We start from the raw sequence: 22,982 nt of genomic DNA, 5'->3' as shown, positions 1-22,982 counted from the left end.
TTCACAAGTACCGCGATGCACTACTGTTTGTTTGGCTCTACGTGATCCCACCACAGCTCTGGGAGCGGGCTGCTGCCATCTGTGGATCCGCGAGGACTTCTGGTTCCCCGTCAGCCCACCAATCAAGTGTTCGCTGAGACAAAAAAAAGGGCGGGCCCAGCGGTTCCCTAGGTTACCTGTGTGATTGACGTCCAGCCTCCTGCAGCGGAGCGCGCAGCAGTGTCCCGCCCCCTCCGCCCCCCATTTGTGAGGAGAAATCTGCGAGGGAGAGGAAGAGACGGAGAAGCGACACACCGGAGCAGGAGGAATGCTTTTGGTTTAAAGTCCTTCGTCCTCGCGCTCTCTTTTACCGGAAGCATAAAGGCTGGAGCGCTGGCAGAAGAAGGGGACTCCTGAAGAAGGGGATTTGTTGGTAAGGCAAGCCGCTCACCACTTTTCGGTGCCTGTGTTTGGCTTCGCAGAGTCACCTGTCCGTGCCAGCACTGTGAATGATGGGATAGCTGGTAAACAGGTTTTTTTTTTCTTTTTCTCAGGGTTTCTGTGCTGTAGAGTTGTGTGAGACAGGGAGAGTAACATGTTCTGCATGCTGCGTGGCCGAAGAGGAGCTTTTGCTTTGGCTGTAAAACTGTAAAATTGTAAAATTGTTCTACACACAGAATGCAAAGACCTGGGCTGAGTCCAGAGAGAATTGTCTATAATTAATCTGGGAGGCAGAGGGATTCTAAGGACACTTTTCATACGAGCTGTGTCATTCATTTACAGCTGAGGCCAGGATTTCGAGGCTTGTCTACTGTATCTGCATAGGAGGAGGAGGAGGAGGAGGAGGAGTATTAATTACATAACGCTCCATCTATACTCCTGTATGGGGGCTGTGCAGCATCACGCTGTCCCACTAGTCCAGAAAAGCATCCCTGCTACGGTGGTTCAGATGAGTGTCTGCGGTCTGGAGGATTTTGCAGTTTTTGCTGGTGGAAACAGATGTGTGAGTTAACAAGTGGGCCTTGTGGAAAAACTTTCGATGCCTCACATCTGTGTTGCAATTTGAAAAAGACACAGCGGTCCCGTGTCGGTTTCAATGGGCTGTTAGTGAAATGGCATTTGGTGGAAGCCCTCCGTGCCGCCATGCAGGGCTCCCTAAACCCCCCCCATGAGTCCCTGCGGGGTTCCGGGTGACAGCAGGCGCCTCCCTGCCCTCAGGGCTCAGCTGAGAATAATCAATAAAACACTACGACCACCACTCTGTGACCCTCAAAATCTTTTCACACCTGATTTTTGCATCAGGTGTGAAAAGTTTCATCTGCAGGAAATGTTTTTGGGGTGTCTTCCTGTTGGTTGGATTACGTAGAGAAAAGCTGATGTTGGAGATCCTTTTTCCAATTCTCAATATTCGAAAATGACCTTTAGTGACAACGGCCTTTCAACAGCCGAGGTGATCTGTATGGAACCTCATGGAAAGTTACACAGTGACCGATGTGCTTTTGTGTTTCTTTGACTGCATGAATGCAGCAAAATAACATTATTTTCTGTTGTTCTACAAATTTAATGAGGCATACTTTGACAATCAAATAATAGTTGAGGGAATTTTCCAAGTCGTATTGCTAAATATTCACCTGTTCTATCTTATTAGATGGGAGGAAGTGTTGCTTTTTTGGTTATATTTGATGGTGAACAAAATATCTTTTGGGCTAAACTGCTGGTCGGTAAAATTAGGGATTAAATTTGTTTACCGAGCCCTAAAAAAAGAATAATTTCATCGATATACTGACTGGAAAATAATTATTAGCTGCATCCTTACAAACAGTCAACCTTTCTAGACACATACATCACATTTGGGTCCCTTGTATTAATGTCACATTCCACACTAAATTAGATAACCTGTCTTATTTTAATAAGACCCACAGTATTTCGGGAAGTGGTTTGTGTAAATCACCGGTCTCATTGATCCTTCTCGTCCTTAAATACAGTGATCGTTAAAGATCATCCACATCTGAGAAAACTACTAACCATCATCAATCACTATGGCGACGGTGGCGCATCAGGCAACTCCGGCAGACTTTGTTGCATTTTAGTTTTTGTTGTTGTTGCCCGTGTTCATCTCTAATGGCATTTGAACAGAATGCGTTGATGGACATTGAGAAACGGAAGCGTTGGGGATCGAATGGAGAGCAGTGGAGAGCCTCTAACAATTTTGTAATGTATCTGCGCAGCGGATCTGATACCAGTCCACACAACGGATTCAGATCCTCGCTTGCAGACATGAATCCATCAGCTAAGCTCACAGCTCAGATGGAGGCTTCAGGGCTTGCGATCAGCGAGAATGAATCAGATCTTCCTAAGCATTGCCGTACCGCTGGAGGTGTTGGGGTCTCTCGGGCCGCTTGCTGGTCTGCGGGGCCTGCGTGGGAGGAAACATCTCATCTTCGCAGCTCCGTCTGCTGCAGACACAAAGCCGTGGGATTTGTTTCTGCTTCATTAAATCGCATGCAGAGCGGTGACAGGGAAGATGACAAATTGAGGAAGGGGGAGAGACGAACCAGGAGTCACATTTGAGCCCACAACATTCACAAGTACACGGTATTCACCGTAGCCCACGGATTCGCTGGGATGCCCTCCCAGCTGAGAGCGTCTGTACGGTAATGCAGCGATTAAATCCCACAATCCCGATACGCCTCAAATCTCCGTCCACTGCAGCGGACTGGTAAAGGTTTTCGATGGAATCGATCATGCTTCAGCGGCTGTGTAAGATCACAGCATGAGAGCGTATCAGCGAGAGTTGTTTCATTTGCAATGTGTCGAGGGGCCAAGCTGCAGTTAAAGGAAATTCGAAAAATCGCATCAAAATGACTTGTTTTAAAAATCTCAATGTTGGCCATGACGGCATTGATGGTTACTCATGTTTAATATGTCTGAAACGTCGTTGTTGTGTCTTCATAAGACATTCACAAACCCCTACATATTTTTACAATTTTGCATTAATCAATAATGAATAGTTAAAATATATCATTTTAAATATGAAATACATGAATGAGTCTGCGTCTGTGAATGAGTTAGGTTTGCGATAATGTGACGTTAGACAAATGAGCTGTTGATAATGCTGACACATTCGGTCTGGTTGGATCCGGAGAGGTGCATTATGGGAGCTTGCAGGTGTAGAATAGTTAGAAGCAACGGTCCCTTTGTGAAGCTCTTTCTCTTTCTGGTTGACAAGTTCAGGGACTCCTGAAGCGGAGGGGTACCACTCTGGCACTGAGGACAACGTGATTGAAGTGTCTTCACACCCTTGGTTTTTTTCCCTTCTTGGCTGACAAACTCGCCCCAGTTTGTGCTTCTCCTTTTCCACAGAAGACATTTTGACCAGCTGCTTTGGGCTCAGGGTCACTCTCTCTCTGTCACGGCTTAATGAGCGGCTGAAATGACACCGATACGTCGCTGCTGTCATCAGTAACACCCGTGCTTTCCTGCTATGACAAATCAAAAGTGATTGCAGTGGAAAAGGCCTGTTTGGGGAAGGCAATGTCACGTATCCTTTTGGGATAATTGAACAGAGTCGCAATTTGAGAATCGGATCGGATTATTTTGATTATTGGGATACCTTCCGTTAGTGTTGATAGAAGACCTTCTCTGCTTTAGAAGGAGACTTCATCTCTTCAACGTGACCCCGCTGATGAACCCGTGTGGGCCCCGGGGCCCCATGTGTAACGCAGAGAGATCATAAAGCTGATCGGCTCTCATTTTTGGCAACACGCGTTTTGTACAAAATTGCAATTTGTAGTTCTTACTTATCGTGTTGTGCAATGAAAGGTACGTTTTCTTAAAAAAACATATCCTTTGCAATTGATCCAATTAAAAGTGATTTATAAGGTATATACAATGTATTCATTTATGTTTTTTAAATGCTGGTGAAGCTTTTTCTTCTCTTAAATCTTGTCCACTCCTCCGTGTGAAGTGCAGTTCATCTGAACTGCCAGTGTAGGAATACCCTGAAGAGGGAGGTCTAATTAGCCAGAATAACAGGAAACATCTGTAAACCAATTAAATCAAAGTAGGTCCAGTAACAAGTGGCGCTCGCTGACCTACATGTAAAAACACACATAAGAACACAAACAGACTGTTTATAAAGATGTCTTTGTGACTGAAAGTGTGGAATATTTCCCAAGTAGTCTGGCTTCAGAAGGAAGGTGTGCATGTGCCTGTCTGTCTGTGTCTGTCTGTCTGTCTGTCTGTCTGTCTGTCTGTCTGTCTGTCTGTCTGTCTGTCTGTCTGTCTGTCTAGTTACTGTAGGCTTGCATCATCCTCTGTAAGGTTTGGAGAGCGAAGAGACGAGACGAACGAGATAAACAAAGCTGACTGATTTTGAGACATGTTGATGGCAACATTGAAAGATATTTACTTCATTTGTCCCGAATCAAAAAAAAAAAAAAACAGCACGAAGACATGATGACACAACGGCAGTAAATAGACTCGGGGAGAGTGACTCACTCAAAGATCAATCTTCATTCTGATTCCATTTATCAAACAACATAACAGCATTAAGAGACGCGATTAACTAGCCGTGACTAATGCTGTGATTGTCCCGAAGGTTCAATGTAACCTGTGTCGGCCCAGAAGAAGCAATCAGTACATTCATTGGATTGCTGAATTCATGATTTAAAAAAAAAAAGGAAATAATAATGTGTTTCAACTGAGTCAAAAGATTTAATTTGACATATGACAAAATATTTTTTTTGAAAGGTTTTCATCACCGATTTCTCACAAATTGTTTTATTTTGAGCATAATCCTTCCCGGTTGCCTTCCACAGGACTACTTAAGCACCACTGTTCTCCTATTAATCAGATCGAAATCGGATCAATTACTTCAAATAACAAAAATGAACACATTCCGTTACACCTAAGTGGTAAACATTCAAAATACTCCCAAGTAAATGTGCAGCGGGATCATCTTCTGCAGTCACTAAAAGGATAATCACTCATTGCTTAGAAAGATGTCCCCTGCCACCGATGTATTTTTTATATTTGACACAATTAGCTTGTTAATTCATACGGTTTAGCGGTAGCTTAAGGAGAGTCCCACCTTGATCTCAGGCGGTTGAGAAATAATTCATTTGGTACGAAAGAAGGATACGCAAAGGTTTTGCCCAACAAATTGTTGGCTTAGGTGGTTTAATACGGTATTTATGTCGGTTACCAGAGTAAACCGCATGAAATAGGCCTCTGGAATGTGTGGAATGTAGTAAAAGTAGCCGAATGAGTAGCTCAATACTCCAAACACTTGAATGCAATACTGTAGTGGTGCACTGAGGGTCAATGTTACTTCCTGTTCCTGCCCCTTGAAGGCAAGAACATGGTGGCTCTCCGTCATCTGACAGAGTGCTCACCTCATTATTTCATGAGGTTGACTCATGTTGTGATTAATATTTCACTAATTATTTTGCTAAAGGACAAACATAATTCAGCAGAGGGATTTTATTTTACAGCAGTTTCTTTGTCCAAATCACTGTTACAACAACAATAACAACAAAAAACGTCACAAGTCCGCATGCAAACATATTCTTTTGACTTTGATATTTAAAATATACAAATAGAAAAATCAAGAAATTAATTTAAGGACTACACTAACGTTATCCTGGTTAAAGTAGAAATTCCTTCATCAGGATTGATGCAGGGTCTGAAAATAAAAGCTGCAGAGGTGGAGATCCACCTGCACCCAACATCTGCGTACAAAAAGCCACTTGACTAATAATAACTCGAGTTTAGAGACACATACGCTCTGCACCAAATGTTGTGATCTGATGGCGTTTGAGATATTTCCACCTGAAGTGAAGGGACGGAATGGCATCGGACGTCCCTGCTGCACAAAGCACCGCGGGGGCGTGATGTGATGGTCCGGTTGGAGCCTTGCTTTGTCTTCAAGTAGTTCGATTTAGACGCTAGTCACTTTCTTCTTTCCTTCCCTTCCCTTCCCTCTCATTTCTGCTCTTCCACTCTCCTTTCCTTTCATCCGCTCATTGCCGTCCTCTCCTCTCATCTTTCTCCTCCTCCCCTCTCCTCCTATGATTAGCAGCAGCTCCGTAGGTTACCATAGCACCCAAGTGAGAAAAAGTCAACCCACACGTAGTCTCCTGCCTACCACTCATTCTCTCTCTCTCTCTCGTTCTGGTCCTCCGTTGTCTTCCCTCCTCTTCTTCTTCTTCTCTCTCTCTTTCCACCTCTCCCGCTGTCCTTCCTTCCTGCCTCCTGCCGTTCTCCTCAGCACCACGGCGTAATCTTTACATCTCCAGAGGGATTTTGTACATTTGTGTTTACCTGCGTGTGTGTGTGTGTGCCTGCTTGTATGCACAGAAACTTGGTTTTGAATATGCAGATATGTTCTGGCCAACCTGACAATTCTGCCTCACCGTCCACCCACACACACACACACACACACACACTTAGCACATCTAAGGGAGAGAGTGGGCCCTTCAGACTCTCTAAACTTGTTGACAGTTGCAAGCTGAAACAAGCCACTAATGTGTTTGACATCTTTTTCTTTTTTCTGTGTTGGCTTGTTTTTTCTTTCTAGTGCTTTCCGAATAGTGAAGTGTTGCCAACTGTGTGGATTTCATTGCTGACACAGCATTAATTGCAAATCTGGAGTGCGTGTGCACGGTTAGTGTTTGTGTGCACTTCAGAGAGAGAGACACACAACCATTAGCCAATTGGATGCAACGGTTCGGGGTGGCTTTTGATTGACAGCCTGTGGTTATTGTGATACAGACAATTTTGACATTGACATTGTGCTTGTATGCGCATGAGAAAGAGTCATTGGAATCATCATCATCGGCAAAAGTTACCTGTGTGCCTCAGAGGATTTTACAACTTAAATACAACAGCCTCTAACTCTCAAGGGAAACTTCCCCCTTTATCACACAACGCTCCTTTACATTCAAGACATTTGCCAAATCTGATTGGTTGTTCTCAAGACCATCCGGGAGATTTGGGTACAGTGAAGAGAGGGAACAGAGATGACACCAAGGGAAGGAAAAAGAATAGGAGGAAAGGAGTGAGGTAAAAGAGAGTAAAGCAGCCCTTCCAGTGGTGTTCCCAGTGGTCTGCTGTCTGCTCCTTTCACGATTACTTAATAATCCATGTGTCCTAGCGGTCAGCAGGATGCTTTGCTGCTGATGGTCTCATATCAAATCCTTTTGTTTATTTTTCTTTGCCACGCATATCTTCCTCGTGGTCGCTGACATTTTTTTAGCCCGGTTATTAAATGCGACGACACATCCTGGATCGATTACCTTTAGGCTCATGCTGTTAGTTTTTTTTTTTTTTTGTGAGGCGGCGTGGGCTGTCCTTGGTCACAATGTTAATGGAGTCTTGCCTCCGTTGTTCAGCACAAACAACCAAAATGGGTGTGGGTAGGTACAGAGGAAACATTGGGTATGAAATTGCGCAGCTATGTTGAACACGCAGCTGGTTCCTTGTGTGGAAGTGTATTTGCATGTGTAGAGGTAGGAGTTAATGTTCCCAGGTGGCAGCAGGTTACCAAAACAGCTTCTGAACAAGCAGCAGAAAGGAACCGTGAGGGATTTGTGTGGGCAGCTGTGAGTCATGTGGATGACAGGAGAAGTTTATTCAAATTGAACGCTGTTGTGAATTTTGTTTGTTTTTAATCAGTCATTTGGAAAAGGGTTCATTGTGACGCTTGAAGGCACTAAATGGTGTGCGTTTGCATGCGTGCAGCCGCTATCACATTGATCGTAGTAAAACTAGGAGTTAAAGGTAGAATTTTAATTACACACAAAGGCTGTTTCCACAGACTGTATTTCGGATGGACTGCTGGGATGATGTCTTCAACAATCTGCTACCACGAACAACCTTGACACGAGTGTAGTAAACATGGTTGTTCTTTTACTCGGCTGTTCTGAGTGCAACTGTGACCCATGATAAGTTCTGCATGTCAGGTTAAGGAAGTATGCCTAAAACTCCTCACGCACGCTCATTCCTTACTTCCTCGTAACTGTCCATCAGGATATCAGCTGTTTAGATCAGCTGGTCTTTTCTGTCCAATTAGCGCAACAAAAGAATGACGCTGTCGGCCTATCGTCTCGCTGCTGTCTCTTTGAAATATAGTTGTCTGCGCCGCCCATTCTTCATCATATTCCTCAGCTTCGTCAACTCATCGTTCTAGCAGCCTCATCAGCTCCCCCCCCCCCCCCCCCCCCCCATCAGGTCGGGACTCCATGGGTGGATTTATCGTGTTGGTGCTCAAGGCGTGTGTTCATCTGTTCATCTATCTACAAATCTTCATGTAGAGTGCCAACGACTTTATTATCACATGTTATGTACTGATGATACCTAATTATCCTTCCTTTTATCTGACTGGTCGCTCCTGAATGAAATGGGATAAGCTCGGTAGCTACAACTGACTCTGCTCTCTTCATCACACTCCTCTTTTTTTTTTTTTGGTGCTCTGCTCATTAGTTTCCATGGTAACAGAGTGTTGCTGAGCTTGTCGTCAGGCTGCCCACTCAAGCCTGCACGGCTCTCATTCACCCATAGATACACTCACACACTGAGAACCTACAAATGTGGATTACAGTCGCATTGACTCAAGGACACACAACACAAGGACACAGTGAAGACAGAGCTACGTACAAACGAATCCACGCACACACACACACACACAAGCATGCTGAGAAGTTAATATCACTCTTATTGTTTGTTTGTCTGTGCGTGCGTGTGTGTGTGTGTGGACACGTTCTTGGCTGTGAGGTCCTGTGTGCTTCTCTACATATTCCTCTAAAGCAGAAACAAAAGGCCTCCTTCCCCCCCCGGCGCTTTAGGAATAGTAAGGTGGGGAAATGCTCGCAGCCACGTTGGTGTCCAGCGCAGACACACGCAGGCACAGAGGCAGGTACTTTCCTATCAGAAGTATAGAACACACACACACACTTAAATACGATGTGTATTCGGTAGCTAGCCCACCCACAGAACTGCAGAGACAAAGACAAAAACAGAACTACCAAAGTAGGTTAGAGCAAAGCATTCTGGGATAGCAGGATACCCCCTGGGCTTCCGCAAGAGGCTGTCTTTCTTTTTCCCTTTCGCCGCATCCAGACGATTTATTTTTTTCTCACATTTTTCACGTTTCCTTTTTTGCTCTATTCCACTTCTTTGCATCATTACTCCCCACTGATTTCATTACATTATGATGTCTCCCCTCTGATTGAGTCAATCGCAAATTGAATCCTATCCTACCTTTAGCTGGGATGGATTTTTAGTTTTTTCTCTGCTGTGTTTCCATTCCTAAAGCTGTTTTGTAAGATTCTTGTTCCAGTTTCTGCCACTATGTGGAGTCAAGACAGACTTTATATCGGTTGTCATGGATGAACTACTCAAACACTCCTTGATCTTCTATTACCTAGTCCCTGAAAATGATGATGTAATGATAAGGGGATTCCAACATTAAGTAAATAGTCCACTACAGAAGTAGCATGTTACTCAATGTTTTGAACATGTCAGATGGCACCAATGGTAGTACATCAAGTACTAAACATTTTAACCATTTTAAGCTACTTTACACCTCTATCCACTACATCCTGGAAACCTATTTCTTTTTACTTTTACTCCATTATATTTTTTATTGCAACGTTAAGTTTGATTACTAGTGACGTTACAGATTTGTTATTGTTGATGCATATTCATCATGCAGAATGAGTACTTCTTATACTTCTTTAATGCTAGCGCTTTGTACATTTGCTAAAGTGAATGCAGTAATGCAGAACTTTCACTTGTGTTGATACTTTTACTTAAATACATGATCTGAGTATTTTTTCCACCGCTAGGGGGCACATGTGCTTGTGTCAAATCATACATAGTTGCGCTGTACTGTTGAGCCTTCATCATGATAAAGGTTCTAGTTGGTCACCAAAGCCTCATTTAGTGCAAATCATATCTGACCCTAAGCCAGTCAAACATTTCATTTTATCTACAGTATTTCTTAAAACGATGCAAACTGCTACTTTATTTTAGGAGGCAAATGGGTCATATATTCAGAAAGTAAATGATGTCAGAATAAGTGTCCATCAGCTAATGTGAAAAGCCCTTTGTCATATTATTTATTATTCATTCATATTATTACATCATAAAAAATGTATTAATATTTTATTAAAAGCCTGCGGGATGTTGCACTTCCTCGTGCGAGTGAGTGGGTGAACTAGTTTTGGATGGTTAAAGCATTTGCATATCAGTGTCAGTTTCAAAGTACTACTGGACTACTGGATTTGGCTATGCCTTGAACATAAAACTAATGTTACAACATTGTCCAAAAGTATATAGATTCATTGATGTGGTTTCATCTAAAAGTGAAATGATTCCTTTTTTTTAACAAGATTTTAACTAATAAAAAGGCTGCGGTGTGTAATTAGTGTCTGCTTTTCCTCCTTAAATATATTTTTCCTGCCTTCCTTAGCGTTGATTCACAGTGGAGCGGATGATAAACTCATTAAAGGTTTTGTAACTCTGTCATACACTCATTCATTCATCCTTTTAGATTCAGTTATTCCCTCGATTAATGTCATGCAAGGGCTCCTTTCTTCCTCTTTTCCTGTGTTTGTTTCTAGCCAGCCCTTTTGTTAGGAAAAAGATCTCAAAACAAAGATGTGGACAGAGAGAAAACGAGGATGGATGGAGTAGAGAGAGAGAGAGAGAGAGAGAGAAATATCACTCGTCGCCAAATCTGAAAATCTGGTGAGCTGCAGGCTTAATCCCATGCCCACTACAACACGATTCACAAAGAAAGTCCCCAGGGAGGATCTCTATTCCTCACTAAAGGAGGCTCAATTAATAACAGGTGTACGCCATTAATAAACAACACTTTGCTTCTTGATCGTCAACAAATCTTTTTTTTTTCAAAAGGTTTACCACATTTTTATACTTTTTTCCCCCTTTTTTTCCTCTTTTTTTTTGAACCACTTGAGGCTGATTTTGCCGATGGCTTTGTAGACAGCACTGTAACTGTGTGTAACTGTAGCATCGATGCACAGGGCCTCCCTTTGCTCACGTAATGCAGTGAGGACCCAACATAACATGCTCCAATTTGTTGTACTCAACACGCAATATGCTGTAAAATGCGTTCGCCCCGCGGATGGGAACAAGCGGTGTAGAGCAGATGTAAGAGGAAAAGAGGGGAGACGTTAAAGTCAAGCAGAGAAAAAGGGAAGGAGAAAAGGTGAGGAGGGAGAAACAAGGGAGTGTGGCATCATTGTTCAATTAAAAAATAAAGGAAACGCGAAAGATGGGAAAGGAAAGCAGGGAGATGAAAGGAAATGGGACGAGGGAGGAGAAAGGAGATGAGGGGAGGAACCCCGTGGAGTACGGGACCGCTGTATGTTCCACAGCCTCGGGCGACTCCCTACACGCGTCCCTCCTCACGTGGCTCTCCCGTCTCCTCTTCCTCTTCCTCTTCCTTCCTCCTCATCCCCCTCCAATCTTAAGTATGGGGTCGGTGTGACGCGTGGATTGTTTTCTCTCCGCTTCCCATCCCATCAGCCCCAGTAAAGCATGAGAAGAAGGCCCGTTACGTTGGGTGTGTTTGTGCGTGTGTCAGGGGTCATTATGTAGATTGTGTTGTCACTGTGTGTGTGTGTGTGTGTGTGTGTGCCTGTGTGTTTCTCTGTGTCAGCGTCCCAGTAATGGCGGACCTGAGGGAGTTGTGCTCCACTTTCACTCCTTTTATTCCTTTACCCGTCGCTCCCACACTGTTCGGCAGACTGGACGAGATGGAAGGGGAATTTTGGAGGAGAGCTGAGAGAGTTAATTAACACACTTTTATTGTTTCACTTCTTGAATTCAGACATTTCACAATATCCGGTCAAAACCAAATTAGCAAGGGTATTAGGAGGGTATGGTTGTTAAAAACATATCTGAAGACTTTATTGTGGTTATTTTAGAAGCAACCCATTTTATCAGCAATCAGTCCTCACGTCTTTGAGAGATGGATTGTTGTCTGTTCCTCCCTTTATTATGGGTACAACTTAAGAGGAGATTTAAGGGACATTTTAGGGAATGATGCTTGCTTCACTTCAGCAAAGGTTGTCCCATAGTTACGTTTTTTTAATTTCAATTTGTAAGGATCAGTGACATAAATCTGGCCCCTGTACATATGCAACATCCTCTTAGCCAGGAATATATACTGTAATTATGTAATGATATGCTGAAGATAATCTGCTTTCAATTCAATTTCAATTTCAGTTTCTTTTCTAAACTGCACTGGAACTTTTGTTCTTCTTTCAATGTCGTTTTTTTCTTAACGATTTTTAAAATGTATTTTCTTTTGCCTGATGTTTTAGTGGTTTTAATTATTTTATGGGAATCACTTTTTATTGGATTCATCAGAAATGTGGCTCCCGAAGTGCCAGATTCCCTCGAGTCCGACACACTTGCATAACTGACAAATCCAAATAAATGTCCAAATCCAGTTGACTTCAATACCAGATTAAGATATGTTTTATCGCCAATGATACATAACATGCATGTGAGAGATTTTTACAAGGGGTGTAAAATAAAGCTCAAAGAGTTTCCAGCAAGAATTAAAAAACAAAGCCACCCGGACAAAAGTAATAATACGAAACAAATAGAGACGACAAAACCATATGGCTGAAAACTGAGAAAAGAGTACGCAGATTACAATTTTAGGCTGCAAAGGGGCTTTTGTTTTGGAAGAGGAAGAATTATTGTCAAGTGTGGAATTGCTTGTTGGAAAGGAGACGCTTAGGAGGTCTCTATTTGATACAGTTTATTTATATACCATACTTGTGTGTGTGTGTGTGAGGGTATCTTGGCTAACCCTCTCTCTCTAATCATAATCATACATTCAACACAGCCCTTTGTCACCATAACGAACATCACTATGACTCACGCTGCATTGCCATGGTGATGAACATCCCCACATTATTGGGTGTCATTTGGTCTGCTTGGAAAGACAAAAACAAACACACATACGGGAAGCCATGTTCTTCATCTCACTGCCGCCTGGGGAAAAAGATTTTACTTTACAGAGCAATAATGCTTTTTCACGTGTGGACTGTAAAGATTTAGACTGTAAACAAGGGAGAATGCAATTTGAGTTCAAAGAGATATTCACACATTTTCATGCTAAAAGAAACGTGTTTTAACATGAACAAAAGGTTGCAATAACTTTCACTAATTGAAAACCCACTGAGAAAGGGTTAAAGTTGTCAGACAAAGAAACAAGTTGTTAGATTTTATGCTGCAGCAGTATTCATTACGGGAGACTCATTCACAGAAAGGTGATTTATATATATATTTGTTTTTCTGGTTACACAGGAAACCTCCATGAAGACAGCACAAGAAGATTCATCGAGAATACTGCTACTGATTGCCTAACCGAAAGACAAACTGAAACCACATGAACATGAGCTCGGTACCCATAAGGCCTTGCAGGGTCCCAGTGAGAGGGGTTACAAGGAGGCAGAGATGAACCTGACCAACCACAGGCCGTCACCTGGGGATGTAAACTCCGCCCACTACTGATCTTCAGGGTGACTGACATCTGGACCAACGCCTTACACGTGGGCCCCTCAACTTTCATTGGCCCACAGTACAGGTAGGAAACGAGGGGGGGGGGAGGAGCAGAGGAGCTCAGAGGGTTTTTTTTGTCTCCATCAACAGCTTCTCTAAGCATCACCCTGACTATGCAGTCATTAAAGGGTCGATAAGGCCACACTCTTTACAACAGCGTCCTTGAAAGTATACATGGTTTTTGCACTCGGTTAAACATCCAAAAAAGAAAATTGAAAGTGATTGTGCATACTTTCTCACCTCTGCACCTGCACAAGTCTGTTTGAAGTGGGTGTACTTTGTGGATTTGGACGGTTCGGGTCCAATTTGGATGTTGGAGAGGTGTGGGGAAAGGAGGTTTCAAACCTCATTTGAAGCATTCTGAGGTGAGGCACTGTGTCTGCTCAGCATCATCAGTGGTCCACGTTAAAATCTGTCCATAACACAGATGTCTAACTATCCAATAACAGAAGGAGAAGTACTTGTTGGTTCGGTTAAGTTCAGGCATGAGGAGTCAGGCTGGTTATAATAAGGGGATTTCGGGGGAACGGAACCTTCGGAAAATTGGGCGTTGATCAATCATTGATCATCATTCAAATGTTGTTGTGACCGTATGAATTATGACATTGCCCAAAAATCTAAAGTATCAGAAGCTCTCGAAAATCTCACATGTATGTGGTGCCAACAACAAGATGGTTAACTGACTCTGCTGGCAAGAAAATACACACACACACACACACATTGTGTCCACACATAAACACATTGGAGATGAAGAAGAAGAAGACCTGGACTGCGATGGATAAATGATGGACACACCGTTTGTGTGTCATTTGAATGACTCACCAAGCTGCTGCCTTTCCCCCTGATTTCCGTGACGCACGTGAGGTTTTACACCGTGAGAGGACGACCGGGACAACCAGGCAGGTACTCCGCTCGCACGGAAACCGCAGCTGTGGCAGCAGACTCAGCCGATGGATCATTTTTTAGAGCCATTAGAAGTACGATTTAAGTGCGACAATTTGTTAGTGTTTTTTAGTCAAGGTGTACATACCACAACTTTTAAACACAAACCAGTATGTTGGTAACGGGGAAATCTGACAAGCCGTGAAAGCAATTGGTCAATGCTGACTCAATGTGGTCTGTTTAAATCTTTTAAATGAGGAGACGTCTTCTATGGAGGCACCCAAACAGTTCATAATTGGAATAATTCATGTGCTTGGCAATTGAAGAATCATGCGGAGTGTCCAACATTTAAAGAAGCTTTAAAAAGTATTTAATGAAGCTTTTTTTTTGTTTAAAATACCAGGGGGCTACAGTGAACTCACCAAAAAGAGACATTATTCACCCAGAAAGTTTCGTTTAAAAAAAATGAAAGTGCATCATTTTTTTTTCCTGAAAGATAAAAATGTGGTTTTTCAATAATTTTAATTTGCAGTAATTAACAACATTGATTATTATGCTGTGATCTGTATTGCTAAAATACACCGTATATTTTTTAATTAGTGGAGGTTTTTGTAGACGTACCTGACGTCATGTGTAGCAGCCTCACTGTGTTTCTCTCTCTCTCACACTCGGCCTATTGTTGCCATGGTAACTAGTCCCACTCATCCCTGTTAGCTGAGTCAGGAAAATAAGGGTCTGACTCAAGTGGTCCCATCGGAATCACTAGGTGGCATCTCAGACCCATCTACCACCAGAATCTAGCTGCCTGTAGTGCTTTGGAGAGATCAAATTCAATTCCAAATCATCTGGAAGATTTTTGGTCTCGGGAGCATTTCACTGATGTCTCATTCGGTCTTGTAGCTCCCATATGGTTATATTCTTTAATGTAGGCTTTTCCAGGATATTTCCTTTTGAAGATCTCAAGATGAAAGATAAAGTGGACGCTTGAACTTGCAGGAAAACTGGTTCTTACTGGTGGGGGAAAAAAAAGGACTTCTTCAGCAGTGTCCTCACACTGCACATGGGGTCAAAATTGAATCATCATACATTTTTAATAGCCCTCCATTTCTTTGACACATATATCATTCCCCCTTTTTTAACTGCATAATTTATATCACACTGGTTTATACTTAAGAATCCATTCCTGTTAAATATCCAGACCATGTGATATGAAGCTATGAATCACATTAAAGAAATACTTAAACATCAGGAAAACTTTTTTTGCCGCAAAAAATGTACACACTTCTACTTCCAATTATGTTTACCTCACAGAATTAATGGGGAAGGCAGCACATGTTGTGTGCAAGATTACATATATATATTATATTTGTTTTTTTATGTTGCTTTTAACAGTGCCTTTTTGTAGAGGACATTAGAGCACAGAGTTCTTCCTGTGTGATTACTTCCTAGCGACTCATCATCAGTAACATCCTAATGAGAAGGTTGTATTTTTATCCCATTTAAAGAAGCATTTTTACAAGACAGAGGCTGTGTTGCTGGAGGCCATGTCAGTCATCTGTAAATCCCCCTCAGCCTGCTGCAGAGGCGACTGATTGAACTTCATTTGATAGCATGACTCAAGATTGACTTTTCCCTGAGCGGTTTGGGCACCTGTGGTCAGAAATGTTAAAGTCATGACATGCCACACAGTTGGAAAAATCATCAGATGTGTGAATATGCCCTTATGACATCTACGCCACAATTATTTGGAGTATTTTGCAATTCCAAACAAAATTCCAGGATGTTGACTTCATTCAGACTTTGTGTGGAAACCGTAAGGATGTAGATTATGCAAATAAATACCAAATCTAACTCCACTTACACCTGCAACCCAACAACCAAAGTAGAACTTTTCTATGAGAAATGTGATGCTGTCCTATTACATGTTGTGGAGACAGTTGATGTGTGTGGGTGTGGCATTTTAGCTATAATTTGATTAAAGCAACAACGTGGGTAAGGCGTAGCTATTGTCATCATACTGTGATAATGGGCTAATGTGATTATGTGCTTAGTTAAAGTAAAAGCATAATCAAGTAACCTGTTGTTGATGTGTTTGGTGTTGAGTGGCAGGTCCACGAGAAGACACTCGCTGGGACAGAATAAAGAAACAACTAACTCGAAGCCTATTGGGTGTGTTGCAGAGTAAAGGGCTGAGACACGTAGCAACCAGTTACTACTGGATTACATGCAGTTTTTAGGGGAATTTCCTCTTTGGCGCCTATTGCCTATTGGATTGTTCTCTTATTTTCAATATGGCTTCCCACAGTTTATTGTTAGTTTATTCCCTTATAAATCAGTCCTGCTGATTTGTTGCGGTTCTTAAACGCAGTATTTGTTTACTTTAACTGTAACTCAACGCCCCCTTGTCACAAAATCATAGCTGTAACAGAAAAAACATTATCACTTGATGTTAAAAATGTAATTCAAGACAGGAAATATCTTTCTTGTACTAGTGTTTGTTTAACACTCTTTCATATTTTATATTACACACGGATGCTGTTACCTTGCACTGTAACGACATCATGGCTTATAAATTACAATTATTATTAAAAAGCACGTAAAAACCGTACAAATGGTCACCATCAGTTGCATTAATGTGCTCACACGAACACGATCTTGACTCTACACACAAGTGTGTGTGTGCATCCACGTCATCGTTATCCTTCTTCATCTTTCAGTTTGTTCCTCTGCTGTCTCCTCTTCCTCTCCCCAGGTGTCCTTTCTTCCTCAGTGGCAGGAACAGTCGCCATAGCAACAGGGAGCCAACTGTGAAGTGAAAGAAAAGAGTGAGTGAGAGGGAAAAGGAAGGAGGAAAAACGAGCAAGAAGGGACTTTTGGCTTTAAATCCACACTTTGTCCATCTTTGCCTCAGAGCATCTGTGTTTCCTTCTTTTTCTGTCTTCACATATATTGGTTTCCTAGAACTTCCCCCGGAGATATTATCAGTTGCCTCCATCTATCCCTCCACCTTTTATCTCTAATCCTGCATCTATACCTCAGTGTTCTGGAGTTAAGGGCCAATTAAACCTTCTGGGTCTGAGAAACATGGTTTTTGATACACATAACTAGACTAGCCCTTGTGTGTGTGTGTGTGTGTGTGTGTGTGTGTGTGTGTGTGTGTGTGTGTGTGTGTGTGTGTGTGTTTAAGCAACACGACTCCTCCTCCATTATAAACAGGGAAGGATGTGATTCTTGCTTGAGGTAAAAATTGCTTGTTAGTTGCATTATTTATTTACTTCTTGTTTGAGATGTTGAGGGTTGATTTGAAGCAGAGAAGAAAAGACACACACACACTGTGAGGCTGTCTCATCTTCACGTGGCTTTCTTTTTACTTCATATACTATCCTACAATTTTTATCCTACAAAGTTTCAGGAATGCAAAATGCGAAATACACAAATTATGATAGTCTTAAAAAAAGTAACATCAATTATGGTTTTAGTTGTTAATCAGTGGAGATTGTCATCGCTGAAATGGAAATGATAAAATGTGTGGTGTAGGCTTTGTGCGGGAGAAGGAACAAAAGTGCATACGTACCGTGTGTGTGTGTGTGTGTGTGTGTGTTTCTCTCTCTGTTTTAATCTCATTCATATATTCATTAGAAAGCAGAAGTGCTGACGCAAGTGAGAGGGAGAGGAGGCATGGAAGTGAGAGGCAGAAAGTGTGAGATAAAGTGTGAGGGGGAGAAAGAAATCCAGAAATGTATCCATCCAGGGTGCAAAGAGCGATGTTGGACATTAAGTAAATAGTGATCGGGGGGGGGGGGGGATGTGAACACACAGAAAGGAGGTCAGGGAAAATCAAACCATTTTCTTCTCTTCTCCGACTTTCATTTCTATAAGATTTGTTTTGGATCAACGGGCAAATGAGTCCTCAAACGCGGACCAAAATAACATCGTTAATACACACTCGCACTTTCCACAAATGCACTACAGCTGGCAGGCTCACATCACACAGTGTACCCAGCTCACTGCCACGGGCCCCCACTGCTGGCTTTTATGCTGACAACTTAAAGAGAGCGGTGAAACAAAGGAAAGTGCACAAAACCAAGCAGTGGAAAAGGGAGACATGCCATGAGAGAGAGAGAGAGAGAGGAGCCTTGGGGACAGGACCTGCAGGATGGATGGAAGGATGGATTTAATTGATCGGCAGCCCACCGGGGGACAGCTGTCCTGGATCTGCAGGTCCATCGGCTTTTTACGACTTTAAAGGGCTGTTGTGCAGCTATGAGAAGATTACATGCTGAACACTTGACGTGACGTGGAGATGCTCACCGGAAAGTGTGTGTGTGTGTGCGCGCGCAGTGTGTTGATGGGTGTGTATACAATCTTGTCCAGTTTGTACGAGAGTTTATGTGCGTTTGGAAAGTAATTCAACCAAAGTTTGGTTTGGTATGGTACAGCTTTTGAATGTGAGGATGACCTGGAAAGTCATACTTTTACTGTACAAGCAGAATCTTTGAAAAATGCTAAAATTGTCATGTGATGTCTTTTTTCTGATTGGATAAAAACTCTTCAGCGCTGCAGGCCAGAAGCAGAGCGACACAGAAAGACAGCAGCTGTGCAATGAGAAAATAAGCTAATGGGAAAGATAATCCGTGAAAATGTAGCTTATTCATAAAAATACATTTTTTTAATAATTTAGTCATCGTATTTAGGCCAGCTGAGAAGGCTTGGCGGGCCCTGACAGCCAACCCTGGAGTCGATCGTGCCAGTAAGTAGAAGTGACTGTTATCTTGCTCAAGACTAAAATGTTGGACGGACAGACATTAATTGAAGCCTTTTTCTGCCCAAAGAAAACCAGTTAACTTAAATCCCACAGCTTCTCCTTGCATGCGATTCCTCCAGTTAGTTCGAAAAGCTCCAGTGCGTAAAGCTGTTGTCTTAATCCTTAATCATCTTAAATACAAGAACCAAGTCGCTATGGTTTACTGCACTTTTTACAGTTACCTAGCAACACCCATTCACAAAGTTCCATATAAGGCATAGTGTGGAGGCTGAATGTACTCGGTAGACGGAGGCAGTCTTCGAGGACAGTAAGCGTGGCCTTCACGTCACAGTAAATCACAAACAAGTGAACGTATGTCCTGAGTGGGAAAGATCTCTAAAGATCTCATCAGGGGCTCCTGGCTCCTGGAGAGGATTGTGGCTTTTGCCTTCAATGACCACCAAAATTGTCACGATAGCTCACCGCCACAATGGATGTCTTTCTCGACCACACTCCGGTCGACCCGCATCCTTACAGAGATGCACGGTCAATTTTCAACCCGACACGAGATGGATGCACGTTTGCATCCCGCCCCTTTGTATACATGTGGTCATGCGCTGCTGCAGCTCACCACGCCGTGCAAATACCAGCTCCTAGACACCATGTGATGTCCCTTGTCCCTCCTCGGGCTTGGCTCCCTCAGTCGTTCAGCCTGCTGGTCAGCCGGCCCGAGCGAGTAGCCGGCCAATTAGTCATCTCAGTGGGACCCGACTAAAACTTGGTCTCTTCCCCGCAGCTACTGCCTAACAGATCTCTAGGCGTACGATGCAGAGAGTAATACGGCACACAGGAACGCTACATAAAAGTCAGGAGAACAAAATGAAACACAGTGATTCGTGAAACTGTGTTTCCATGGCAACCATAGATGTTTTATATGGGCAGGAAGAAGATGCGACTGTGCTGCTCTGCCTTTTTCTTCTCTCTTCTGCTTTGATGACATGTGAACATACAGTAGAACCAGGTTATACATACAAATATGCCAACGATTTAAATGTTAAAATGTGGATAGACCACTTTAAAACTCTAGTAAACTTCTTCACTATGTGCATATTGTTGCTGCTGATGCCTTTTACAAAAAAAAGCTTTTAGAGGCTACTTACTTTTTTTTGTTTTTTACATTTTTAGTTAAATTAGACTTAATGCTGCCTTAGTAAAACACATTTACAAGCCCATGTTGTTATTTTTCATTATAATTTATTACACTGTCTAATCAAAGAAAGCTTCCTACACGTGTTTTCGTGTAAATGGGCTTTAGATGCTCAGGTTTTGCAAACCTCCGTGTGTGTGTGTGTGTGTGTGTGTGTGTGTGTGTGTGTGTGTGTGTGTTTGTCACTGCCTGGTGATTGGAGTTGAGCTACTGTCCCCATGAATCACATTACCATCTCATATCACTTATTCATAAAACTATGAATTATAGAAACCTCAGTGAAGCGTTCACTTCTATGTAACATCACGCGGCTCGTGATCGGCCCGGTTCTAAACACCGGTTGCTCTGCTCTCCAGTGTTGGTGGGGTTCGGTATGTTCTGTATGGACGGGATCCATCACTACCATGGTTGTACGGAGCTGTCTGTGCCTCTAGAAGTGAGAGCTATAAAAGTGAAGAAAATGATGAAATATCAAATACTTTGTGATCCTGTGTACTCGTGATGAGTCAGTGTTTCCTGACCACGACCGCGGGGAAAGAGGTGGGAGCTTCTCTTGATGGGTGTTGACCTTTGAGAAATACAGCAGATTATTCACCTGCAAAATTCTTTTGTTTGTCTTGGTTCAAAGTCAAAATGAGAAAATCATGGCCACCTCAGTGCTCTGCCGGATAATGTAGCCCTGTGGTCCGGCACAGGAAGGGCCCATTTCATGTTTTTGCCAAGAGAACTTGACCCGACGGGCCTTTATAACAGCTGCCAAGCCTCTGAAATCCAAACCTCATAATGTGACGGTCCAAATCTACCACAGCCGTTCTTTCACACCTTCTCATCTCTCTTTTAACATCTCCCTTCAAATTTGTGCTGCCAAAGCGTTTTGGGCTAAAATTCCAACGGGTAGAATTGTATTTGTTGCTCGGCAACATTAATTTAGTGAGGTTCTTAACAGTAAGCAGCTATTGAGGCTTCAGTGATTTAACAGTTTTTTTTTTTTGGCATTGCACCAGGCTGTCAGTTCGCTGCATGACATTCTGCTACCTGCAGTGCACCACCTCACACTGCACTGTGTGTGTGTGTGTGTGTGTTTATGTTTGCAACTACACTCACCGGCCACTTTATTAGGTACCCCATGCTAGTAACGGGTTGGACCCCCTTTTGCCTTCAGAACTGCCTCAATTCTTCGTGGCATAGATTCAACAAGGTGCTGGAAGCATTCCTCAGGGAGTTTGGTCCATATTGACATGATGGCATCACACAGTTGCCGCAGATTTGTCGGCTGCACATCCATGATGCGAATCTCCCGTTCCACCACATCCCAAAGATGCTCTATTGGATTGAGATCTGGTGATTGTGGAGGCCATTTGAGTACAGCGAACTCATTGTCATGTTCAAGAAACCAGTCTGAGATGATTCCAGCTTTATGACATGGCGCATTATCCTGCTGAAAGTAGCCATCAGAAGTTGGGTACATTGTGGTCATAAAGGGATGGACATGGTCAGCAACAATACTCAGGTAGGCTGTGGCGTTGCAACGATGCTCAATTGGTACCAAGGGGCCCAAAGAGTGCCAAGAAAATATTCCCCACACCATGACACCACCACCACCAGCCTGAACCGTTGATACAAGGCAGGATGGATCCATGCTTTCATGTTGTAGACGCCAAATTCTGACCCTACCATCCGAATGTCGCAGCAGAAATCGAGACTCATCAGACCAGGCAACGTTTTTCCAATCTTCTATTGTCCAATTTCGATGAGCTTGTGCAAATTGTAGCCTCAGTTTCCTGTTCTTAGCTGAAAGGAGTGGCACCCGGTGTGGTCTTCTGCTGCTGTAGCCCATCTGCCTCAAAGTTGGACGTACTGTGCGTTCAGAGATGCTCTTATGCCCACCTTGGTTGTAACGGGTGGTTATTTGAGTCACTGTTGCCCTTCTATCAGCTCGAACCAGTCTGGCCATTCTCCTCTGACCTCTGGCATCAACAAGGCCTTTCCGCCCACAGAACTGCCGCTCACTGGATGTTTTTTCTTTTTCGGACCATTCTCTGTAAACCCTAGAGATGGTTGTGCGTGAAAATCCCAGTAGATTAGCAGTTTCTGAAATACTCAGACCAGCCCTTCTGGCACCAACAATCATGCCACGTTCAAAGTCACTCAAATCACCTTTCTTCCCCATACTGATGCTCGGTTTGAACTGCAGGAGATTGTCTTGACAATGTCTACATGCCTAAATGCACTGAGTTGCCGCCATGTGATTGGCTGCTTAGAAATTAAGTGTTAACGAGCAGTTGGACAGGTGTACCTAATAAAGTGGCCGGTGAGTGTATATACTTTTAAGAACTGTCACTGCTCCGAACCTTAACTACCACGACTACATCTATCCCCAACCTAACCCTGGCACTCTGATATCATGAGCATCATTGCGTTCAACCCTTACCGGATACATGTGAGCTGATGAGGAGAAGAAGCAGCAATTTATTACCAAAAATGACGTGAGCAGGTCAACCTCCCAGCAGAGCCATGCTTGGCTCTCTATACCGGAGCAGCCCAAAATAGGAAAATAGGAGTTGC

The 22,982-nt window shown here is 43.0% G+C and overlaps 1 protein-coding gene across 1 annotated transcript in view; it reads left to right on the top strand.

Annotated features, from left to right (window-relative positions):
* The first annotated feature begins 228 nt into the window (after positions 1–228).
* Positions 229–22,982, top strand: part of lrrc7 (leucine rich repeat containing 7) — a 75,651-nt gene continuing 52,897 nt past the window's right edge. Inside the window, exons 1-2 of the mRNA XM_062563707.1 lie at positions 229–412; positions 13,330–13,609. The gene's annotated coding sequence lies outside the window, so the exon portion shown is untranslated. The remainder of the gene's footprint in view (positions 413–13,329; positions 13,610–22,982) is intronic.

The sequence above is a fragment of the Pungitius pungitius genome, chromosome 7 (assembly GCF_949316345.1).
Source record: "Pungitius pungitius chromosome 7, fPunPun2.1, whole genome shotgun sequence".
NCBI lineage: Eukaryota > Metazoa > Chordata > Actinopteri > Perciformes > Gasterosteidae > Pungitius > Pungitius pungitius.
This window is presented reverse-complemented; position numbering and strand designations above follow the sequence as displayed.